The sequence below is a fragment of the Cyrtonyx montezumae genome, unplaced genomic scaffold (assembly GCF_038088225.1).
Source record: "Cyrtonyx montezumae isolate F1298 unplaced genomic scaffold, pur_monq_1.0 scaffold_8, whole genome shotgun sequence".
NCBI lineage: Eukaryota > Metazoa > Chordata > Aves > Galliformes > Odontophoridae > Cyrtonyx > Cyrtonyx montezumae.
The window spans coordinates 95,708,649-95,720,122 of NW_027072089.1; positions in this window are offsets into that span (position 1 = coordinate 95,708,649).

Sequence of the window (11,474 nt, forward strand, 5' to 3'; positions counted from 1 at the left end):
GGTTTCATCAGTATTTTGGGACTTTACTTGAGAAACATTACAGTGTCTGTCTCCTCCTTCATGCAGCGTGGCCATTCCATGCTCATTTTTAACATCGTGTTAATTTCCGTAGTAATAGATGATGATCTCACCGCGGGGAGATGAAGTAGAGAGGAAGTGCTGCTGCAGAGGGAGTTTTTCTTGGAATATCAGTAGGAAACACAAGAAAACAATGCTGATTTAACTTCAAATAAGGACGTAGTTTTTAATCCTTACAGAATGACTTACATGCTGATTTTCTGGGCTTTATGGAGAGAGTCTTCATTAGAAAAGTCTCAGGTGCGCTGCTGGGAAAAGTATTTAGTGCCCTCTTGAACAGAGAGTTTGTGTGCAATTTTCGGATGGATGCTATGCCCCCCCACTGCAGGAGATGATTCTTTGTCAATGTATTGCCATGTAAAGAGGAAAAATGTTGTCAGTTGTTTGTACTTTTTTTTTTTTCCAATGAAATGTTAGGGTTGCATGTGTTTGGTCGTCTTATGATGCAGCAAAAAGCATGTCTCCTTGAGAGCAGGCATGCATTTTTGTGTCTTGAAAGAGCAATTGTTTACTGAAAGGCAATGTACAGAGCAGTGTATACACAAAGCAGTTACTACAGGCAGTGGTACAAGATGTCACAGTAGCAATTCTGAGTTCAGCATCATTAATGAGGAGTTAAACAGTTAGGTTACGTACAGTTTTCATTATAGACCTTTAATGAGAAGGTAGAAAATAAAGTTACATTGAACTTTTGCTGTGGAATGGCTGCAGTTACAGAATAGAAATTGATTTGTGAATCTAATTTGAACAAAATATTATTGAAGCTGCAATAAAGCTTGTTCCGTTAATAGTGTGTTTCAACTGAAATAAATAAATGAAGTAGCTCTGGAACTCCCTTTGAAGGTATTTTCTCTTGAGGTATTTTCCCTTTTTATACGGTAGATTGTAATATAGATTGCTTCTCATATGTTACTTAACCTGCTGATTTACTCTCCCTTTTCTCTAAAAAGTTCTCTTTAATACTGTTTTGCTCTTTTGAGGCCTTCAGTGGGTAAAATCTTAATTCTATTTAGAGATCATCATCTAAGAAAGTGTTTCTAGGATGAATGTGTAGGTCTGTTGTATAGAATGCCTCAACAACATCAAGTTCCTGCAATAATTTGCATAGTCTTAAGATTTCATGAATTTTAAAGAGCTCTGTTGAACTCCTTAGAAGAGCTCAAGGTTTACTCAGAGTAAAAGCAAATTTTCAGTTACATTCAAAGCAATAGGTAGAAGTCTACATAGGTTGAATGTAGATGGTGGGAAACAAGCTAGGGCTCACTTCAAGAGCGTATCTGAAATCCTTACAAAACAGACTGCGTCCAGGCTGTATGCTGAATACAGTTATGAAATTACTTGATAAACTTCTGTAGAATTTAGTGGAATAATAAGGGACTATTATCAGACTTCCTCCATAAGGCTTTTGTATGCACAAAACATTTACCAAATCATAGCAAAAGCAAGCATCTTTTGTTCCGGTAATATTGGTGTATTTCACAGCTGGTCTTGTAGGGGGCCGTGAAGGTTTGAAGGTTCCTGGTGGTGCTGTCATTGCATAGTCAGTGAGCTTTCATCTTTCCACTTACCTCATTTACTCTCAATAGCGCAAAATAGGGCACAGTTAAAATTATGTGTGTATGTGATGCATTTTGCTGGGGACTAGCACCTGCACATCTTCTTGCTGTTCTTCAGCAGGAGGATTGCAGGAGTTCATTCTGGTTCAGACCCTTTGTGTGCTCAGCAGGGGAATGGTTAAGGATGTTCATTAAATAGGTGTGGGTGGTGCTAACTGAAAATCTGGTATTCCAGTGTTTTCCCAGAAATCTAGATTTCCAACTAAATACAGTATTTTGCAGAAAACATCTGTTTTCACTGCAGATTTGTTAATTTATCAAACAATCGAAAACAGAGCTCTTCTCACTTCCTTCTCTGCTGTTTTGGTCACTAAATTCTTAGTGAAGAATTTTAGAAACAAAGTAAGTGCTGGAATATCATGTTTTATATTCAGAATGTATTTATTGTACAGTTTCTGTAATTACTATGGGTTTCTATTCGTCTTATACTTTAATATTTTAGTAGTCTAGTGCTGAACAGCTAAAGATCAGCTTGCTAAATAAAAAATGAGAAGACACTGATGTTATTTTGAACTATACTGTTTACATGTATAAAACCATAAAATATATTAACAATGTCTATGAACTGAGAGTTTGTTAGAAACTTTTTTTTTTGTTGAAATAAAGTGAAGCTGAAAAAAAGGAATTTAAAAATCAGTTGTACTTTCAAATTTGAAAGTTTAATATTTGCACGGTGTATTTAATTTTCATATGAAGCTTTTCATTATTATTCCAGTGTAAAAAAAATTAGGGATCTAAGTGGTGTTGTCCTTATAGACTTGATAGATGCACTCTTAAATGTATTTATGTTTGATACATATAGAAATGTTTGCAATTAATGTACACTAAGCATCATTCTTTAAAGTTCTATCTAAAATCGTGATCTGTTCCATGTGTGTTATTATCCCCCAAAAGAGATGGTGTAAATGCTTGTTGATTTTACTGGTGACATAGAAACCACATAAAGGAAATCACCTCATGCTTATGTAGTCATGCTGACTCTGCAACTCTGGCAAGCAGTGTCTAAATTAAGCGTAAGCAACTAAATGTGAATTTTTTAGTATGTACTCAGGTGTTTTTGTTAGTTACTTTTCTGACCATTTACATCTATATTTTTTAAGTAGACATCAGTAGAATATAAACATGACTTCTCAATACATTTAAACTTCAGATTTTATAACACACTGAAATCTAATAGGTGTTTATTAGATGTCCCCTATGCCTGACAGGGCCACTCAAATTATATTGACCTACTACAGAGTTCCCACTGGCTGTGAAAAGGAAAACAAGTTAACATAACCAAGACATATTTACTACATTTTTTCGTTTTTTTGAAGAATATAAAAATAATATTTTTTTTGTTCTTTGCTTCCTTTGTGAAGCAGCAGCTCCTTTACAATTCTCTTGTAATACTCAACTGCAAAGATTCATTACATAGCAAAAACAGTCTTTACCGCATTTCCTCCAGCAGCAAAGCTGACTCTCAGTGTGTAAAGCCAAATGGAGCAACAGAGCCAGCTTGAGAGAGATGCTTTTCCATTACTGTGTAGTGCTTGCATGCTGCTGCTTACTGCTTCAGAGCGCTCATTTCTTTGTATATCTGTTGCTAATTTGCACCATACTTTGAAGGTGGAGGTGGACGCTTCCTTCATATAAGTACTGTTCAATTAGAGGAGCAGGACACCGAAACTGCAACTTTAAATTTGTGAGGCCCTCACACTTTTTTTTCCTTTTCAGAGATTGTTTAATTTTTTTATTGCTCGTGAAAGACAGTCAAAGGTAAGCAGATGTTGTTGCTTCAGTCAGTGGAAACTATGAATGCTCAACACTTGTGATAAAGCTCATTCAAATTAAACAGATTGAGTTTAATAATTCTACTTAGTAAGCTGAAAGATCAGCATATCCAGAAGCTTTGGAAGACTGGAAAACAAGCAGTATTTGTCTATAAAGTACATGCAATGTAACTTTAATGCAGATCTAGGGCAAAAAATGCTTTTCTAAATTATGATTAGAACAGTAACCCCAGTGCCTGAAGTTTTGGACTATCGTGCTTTACAAATGGAGATTCTTGTTCTTAAGATAGCAGAGAAATACTATGTTAATGGAATTCAAATACTAGAAAACAATGACAAAGAAAAACATAAAACATTCACAGAAATTTTCACAGTACATCACATGAATTTACAATAATTCACACTTCTTTTAAATTCAACACAGTTTACACCCCACTTCACTTGTCTGTAAAGTCTAACCCACTGATTTGTTTAATCATTTCCTTTACTCATGACTGTAAGATAGCATGTTCCCCTCCACCTGAATTAGAAAGTATTTTATTCATTAAACTGAAGTTGATAATATTCTTATAAATGCATATTCCATTTTAAAGCTTGAATGCTAGGATACCTTGATTTTGTAGCGCAGTTATCACTATGTGTACCTCATGTTGTTCTTGTCTTAGGGTTGTGACAGCTCAAACTGTATGACCTAGAAGGAGTAAAAAAAACAAGTTTTTATGTTCCTATAGGCAATGTATAGTCCTGATCTAAAAAGCTTTGTAGAATTCTGTATGCGTTACATAGAAAAGATTGTTTGCAATTTCTGAGATTTTTTTCTTCTTTTCACTGTTTTTTTTTCCTCTGAAAACTTTTATGTGTGCTACTCTATGAGCTACTTGAACTACATTACCAAAAATCAAAATGTCTTACACAGTGAAAATAGAGACAATACAAGAGGCAGAATCTGTCTTCTATTCTTTCTAGGCTGAGCAAAGGTAAAAGGAGTACTAAAGACAAAAATTCCAAATGCACGCAGTGAATTTTACTCCCAAACGTGATTTAATTCTAAAAAGTAACGTGACAGTCTTGCTCAGTATTTCTGTAGCATTCAAAAGTAGAGTCGGTAACTCTTCTAATGATTCATATCTAAATATTTGTACTCTTATTGACTACTCAGACCAGCTCAACTAAAAAGAGAGAGAACGCACAAACTGGATTATATTTTCTTGTGCAGACTTGTTTGTTTGGCATTCAGAGAGTCAATTGGTAACTCATACAATTTCAGCTCAGCTTACACAGTTGTCACCAAAAGGGCACCATTTATTTTTTTCTGAAAAGAATTACACAATTGTAACGTGGACACTTTTGCAGTGAGTGCATCTACAAGAAGTGAAGCACTGGAAGTAGTGCTGGTTTCCTACAGGAGTACAGGAGCCAAGGTACAAGGAGCCAGGAGTACAGATTTGTGAGCCTGGTGATTAGGTAAAAAAAAAAAAAAAATCTGAAATAAAGCCTTGAACAAACTCAAAAATAAAAATAAAAAACACTAAACCCTCCACCAAAATATTAAAAAAAATCCTCTCAACATGACTAGAAAAAGCACATCTGATACCAGTATGAAGGCACAATAAATATGAATTTTTTATACTGTTTTACATGGCAAAATCATACCTGAGGTGACACCTTAAGCTTTTATGTAACAACTAAGTTTTGCTACTTTGTTATACACATCTGTTTTTCTTAAGACTGAAAACAAATATTTTTAGTATTTATTAGTAAAAATAGGAAAGGTTAACCAACCATGGGAATGGTTTTAAACTAAGGGGAGATTTAGGTTAGATGCTGGGAGGAAGTTGTTCACTTGGGGTGGTGATACACTGGAACAGGTTGCCCAGAAAGGTTGTGGATGCCCCATCCCTGGAGGCATTCGAGGCAAGGCTGGGTGTGGCTCTGGGCAGCCTGCTCTAATGGATGGTGACCCTGTCCATGGCAGGGGGGGTTGAAACTAGATGATCTTTGAGGTCCTGATTCTGTGAACTAGTTTAAGAATTCTTCTAATTGTCAACAGAAACTAAAACTTTTGTCCATTTGTATATACAAATATATGCAAAAATATATATATTTATATATACAAAATATGCATGCATACATGTGATGTGTGTGTAAGTCACAACATCAAGTACTAATAAATTAAAAGTAGTCTAAATGGAATCTCGTACAGGTTACAATGTCTTATGACAAGCAGTTACTCAACCATTTCCAGTCTTTAGGTTACTAACTTTCCGTGTCTGCTTTACTTCAAAACCTTGGAGAAGAAATGTAAAGGGCTGTCAGAGCAGCGAAAGTCAAGTGTGTGCTGACTTTTCAAGCTTTGCCTGTTTCCTGTGGGAGATACCACAGTTCTCAGTTCCTGGTAAGAAAACCACTGAGGTTCATTTTTAGAACAACCAGTTCTGCATCTGTATTTATCTACTTTTACATTATGGAAAGGACGTTTGTCTGGGTTGCTTACAATAAATGGTACCGGACATAGCCAGTGGAATGATAACAGTTATGTAAACCTTAGGCTATGGTTTGATGCAAATAAAATTTAGTTGCTTGAAACTGTTTAACTGTTGTGTCATTGACAAGTGTAGTAATATTATGTCTGGAATGTAACCTCACACAGAAAAGACAGAGGAAAAAGGTGGCTTGCCAACTAAATGTAGTTATCGTTAAAATGTGCACAATGTTTCCTCACAAACAAGTGAAATAAAAAAAACTATCATGCTGCATGGGGAAGGTTATTAAAAACTCTTCATTGAAGTTAGCTATTTGAGGGTTGTGTTTGTTCATACACGTGAAACTTACAGGAGTAGCATCCAGAAGGGTTTCAAAGGGATGGTTCTGAAAAAGCCACTTGAGAAATTATTGTGATTACAAAGAGTTTCAATGAAGATGTTGATACTAGGGCATCACAAGCAGCAATAGGTACATTTATCAGTTTATACAAACCAAAATTCATCTAGCCTTTTCTTAGATAAAGTTATTTTACTTCCTCTTTTTGGCAACAGTGAGTAAGATGAAAACTGCACTAAACTATTGTATGTCCATCCTTGACAGTTCAAGGTTAAAACAAAGAATGTGAGAGTTTGGCTTAGAAAAACATCTCAAAGCTTTTAATTTGAAATTGTTTCCTTGATAATGAATTGCAAAATAAAAGTTTAGAGCACAACGCACATCAGCGGTTCCCTGAGCTGCTCTGCTGCAAGCAGACTCTGCCCTGACTGGCAGAGTGCTTACTGTGGACAAGGCAAGAGCCTGGGGGAATGCACTGAGGTGCCCCAGCTACGAGCCACAAGGGCAGGGTTGCCCTCACTGTGAGCCAGGCATCTGGCTGAAACCCCAGGAGTAAGGACCTGATGGTTTAACACCAAGGGGACAAAGGAGTAGAACTGATTTAGTAAAGGTAAGACAGGAGAGAAGTAACATGCAAAAGTGGAAACTATTATCCCTGAGCACCTGCTGCGAACTGCTGCTGTTGGCAGTCCCTCAGCACTTGGAAAGTAAGGGTCATAAAAATGTGAGTGTTATTACACTGAAGACCTGGTATTTCTGTCCTTAACACTAAGCAGTGCCACTACTCTCATTTCTGAGTACCGTTCTGTTTTCTCCACCGGGTTGCCACTTTCTAATCCTTTATCTTGTCTCTTCTGCCTTAGTACTGTGAGGTCTGATTTTGAGACTTAACGTTTGGAATTTTGTCAGGTAGCATGTTTTCAGTATCTGTACTTTTCCCTGTTGTCAAATGTAGAAACAAAAGTATACGTAAGCATTTAGAACAAAGGAGTCAGCAAGGTGATAAAAAGCAAACAACTCTTATTTTGATTTGCAAATTAGGAATATTTTGTGGTGAGTAATGTACCCTGTTTCTCATTCTTAAAAGATCCACTTCATTTTAGTAAGGAAGCTATTGGAGTGTATTCATTATTTACATTCTTCTCCTTTCCCGCTGAAAATCATAATCTCTGCAAACACAGAGTCAAATCTCAGTTTTCTACACTTTCAGCATTTCTATTTTTGATAAGCCTCCACACTGGAGCAGTCTTAGTCCTCTTCTATATTAACAAAAGAAATTCTTTCATTGCAGCAAAAATGGCATTAGTTTCACTAACCAGAAGTAAAATCGCTAGTTGTCATTAATGGAGTTTATGTCATAGGAGTTACCACTTGTCTGCAGTGGTTTATCTTCTCAAATAATTACATTGGGACTCTCCTCTCTCATTATTTCCTTCGCAACACACACAAAAAAAGTTTGACTTGATCCTTTTTGCTTTGTTATCATACACGAGTGATGCGTTATTTCTACATGAATGATACACCTGGATTTATGTGCATGTCAATCAGCAGTAAAAAGAGACAAAATTGCATTCAAAAAGTATGAATGTTTGATCCTAAAATTTGTAAGCTTCATGCACATTTGGACCAGGGGTGGTTTGAAGACTGTTCATGTGTGTGTCTATGCTCCAGACTGTGTTTTACCACCTATCTGTTCTCTTTGCTCTAAAGCCTGCACTAAGCAAACACTGTTTTAACCTGTATTATGTTTGCTTTGCAAGTTTTCGTTTTAGAGGCTAGGTACTATCCTGAAGCAGCAATTTCTCCTTTGATCTCCAGAGATATATCACTTTGCTTCTAAAGTTTTCAGTCTGCTTAGGTAAGAGAAATTGCTTCCGAGACTGTTTGATAGCATCATGGCTGCTTTGCAAAGTGTAAGGCGACAGTGACAGAAGAATGTTTTATAAATACGCACTGTGTACTTTAGATTACCAACACAAACGAAAGCAGCCTCATTCCCAGTGGTTTGTTATTGTATAATACTCCACAGTTATCTCCTATACTTAAATTTCCACAGTTCCTTCTGCTTGAACACACCAAAAGACCCCAAGCCCTATTTGGCTTCTGGGTAGTATATTACCTTAGTGAGACCCTCTGGCATCGTTCCTAGCTATTTAAAGATTAATAGGTTGCAACAGAATGTTGGCAAGAACAATATTTGATCTTACCTCTGCAGTATGTTATTTGCTTAGCATTGTCCCTAATGGACTAGAAAAAATCTGGACTGCTTAACTATACAGAATTAAATGAACATTCATATTGTGCTTAATTAGATAAAGCTTAGGGCAAGAAAGCAATTGTTAGTACACAGAGAAAGAGGAGAAACATTTTCAGTGCAAAATGTTAGGTGGTGTAGGGTATGCACTGAATGAGGATTATATCGTGACAATGGTTAATGCATTATGACAGCAAGTGAAGTTATCTTCCTTACAGTATCTGAGTAAACCCAAAATGAAGTTTTGCTTTCCATTTAAGTATTTTTGTGCATACTTACAGTTCTGAAATGTTAACTGTTTGCACCACTTTTTCTCTTCTCCCAGTATCTTAAATGCAAAATTGCCTGTGGATCCCAGCAATTTATATTGAAGTTTAACAGATGTATAGGGAGCTACACAATGTACAAAAACCATTTCTTGCTATTTCAAATAGTTACAGGGATGTACTGAATAAAGGCAATAAAAGAACAATACATGGCATCTTACATTTGGTAATCAAAGACTAATTGTCATCTCCATTGTAGTTCTTACCAGGAGAATTACATCTGTGTTTCAGTGTGTTGTGTGTATTCTGACCCAAATACCCGCAGCAAGCCCTCCAGCCTGAGTGCAAGGTCTAGCCTTCAACTCTGGTAATGAAGTCAGTGTTGCCCTTCTGTGATTAAGTATTATCACCTGTTTAAAATAAAGGGTTCATAGAGTAAAAATGATATTGCAAGCTCTTTAATAAGCAAAGACTTGCATCATGACTGGTTGCATTACTCACGCAGATTGTTGCTAAATTAGAAGCTCCCAATATGGCTCTTGGTTTCACAAGGAGGATCTAGCAGTGTCAAAAATAAAAATTGCTCAAAATCCTTTAAATCAAGCCAGACACAGTTGGTTTCTTTGTTTGTTTGTTTGTCTGTTTTTCTAATGCCAAAATAGTTTGCTTGATGTTCTAGTTCCGAACAAACTTGTAAAATTGCTAATATTTTTCTAGATCTGAACTTCTAGATCCTGACCTCTGACTCACCCAGTGACACTGAATGCAGCTTAAAACTGGTGTAGTTCCCATCAGCTCAGCATCTCTTTTGTCAGGAAAAAATCTCATCTCCCACAGATATTCCAAATGAAGTTTCAGATCCCGGTGGACAAGCTGAGCTCAACTTAGTTTTTCTTGCTACAACAGTTTGAGTTCACATTGCCTTTACTATAAATTGAAGTATAAAATTGCAATTCTGAGACTAACACCCCCTCCCCTTTCAGAGCCTTAGGATTATCAATGTAGTTTGAAGACAGTTATCGGGGGATACTTCTGTGGAGACTTGTCACTGTTCTGTGGTGATAGGTCTGGTTTTGTTTCTTTCTTGTTTGTTTTCTTTTCGAGGCAGTTTTTAACTCTGTACAACTCTGGTCCATTTTAATAGATGCATTCTTTTAAAAGAAATATATTCAATTAATAATGAAACTTTACTGTGCTATAAACTGCAACTTGCATTTAAGCCAAACCAAATGTCTTTGGCCTTTTAGGAATAAGCAGAAAAAGACTTCATAGTTATGAAACAGAAGTGTGGAATCAAAGCAAAAAAAAAAAAATAGTGAATGAGGTCTGAGAGAGAACAATTGGATAATTAGAGTTTGAGATTACTTTGAAATTACACATGTTAACGGTGAAGATGCAAAATCATGTTGTTGCTTGGAGCATTCTGAGCAGCTTGGAGATAATTTCCTTTTAAGTAACAATTTTCTCAAGTCAAGAAGTGTTTCATGCCAGGCAGTACTTCTTTGCTAACAAGGGGTCGTGCCACTGGCTGTCATTCTTACGGAAAAGAATCATAGAATCACCAAGGTTGGAAAAGACCTCCAAGATCATCCAGTCCAGCCATTCACCTACCACCAATATTTCCCACTAACCCATGTCCGTCAGTAGAACATTTGTGCGTTTCTTGAACACCTTCAGGGATGGTGACCCCACCACCTCCATTAGCAGCCCTTTTCAGCACCTTCCACTGATTCAGAGAACTTTTTCCTAACGTCCAACCTGCATTTCCCCTGGTGCAACTTGAGGCCATTCCCCCTAGTCCTATCACTAGTTACATGAGAGAAGAGGCCAACCTCCACCTCTCCACAACCTCTCTTAAAATGAGCTTTCCCTTATCCAGACTAAATAATCCCAGTTCCCTTAGCCACTCCTCGTAAGACTCATGCTCCAAGACAGTACTCTAAGTGTGGCCTCGCCAGAGCAGAGTACAGGGGGATAATCGCCTCCAAGCTCCTGCTGGCAGCACTATTTCTGATACAAGCCAGGATGCCACTGGCCTTATTGGCCAGCTGGACATTCTGCTGGCTCATGTTTAGCTGACCATCAATCAACAACCCCAGGTCTCTTTCCTCTGCAAAGTCTTCCAGACACTCTGCCCCAAACCTGTAGCATTGCCTGTGGTTGTTGGGGCCAAAGTGCAGGACCCGGCACTTGCTCACTCTGAACTTCATTTCGCTGGCCCCAGCCCAGGGATCCAGCCTGTCATATCCCTCTGTAGGGCCTTCCTAACCCCAGGCAGATTGACACTTCCAGCCAACTTGGTGTCATCTGCAAACTTACTGAGGGTGCACTCAGTGCCCTAATCCAGGTCATCAATAAAGATATTGAACAGGACAGGCCACAGTACTGACCCCTGGAGATTATGAAATAGCATGAGAATGCAGGAAGGGGAGGGACCTCTTTTTACTGTGTGCGTACATAAGTAAGGATTTCTTCTAGACCTCCAGATTAAAAATAGTTTTAATTATAAATCTGGAAACAGCACCAATCCATTCAAACCCATATCTACTAGGAATTGCTGTACAATACTTGTCAAACCTGTCTTCCAGAAATCACTTTGGTCTGCTGTAAAACAACTTGTGTTTATTTTATGGGCATATCATCAGACTTAACCTAGCACTTGTTTCTA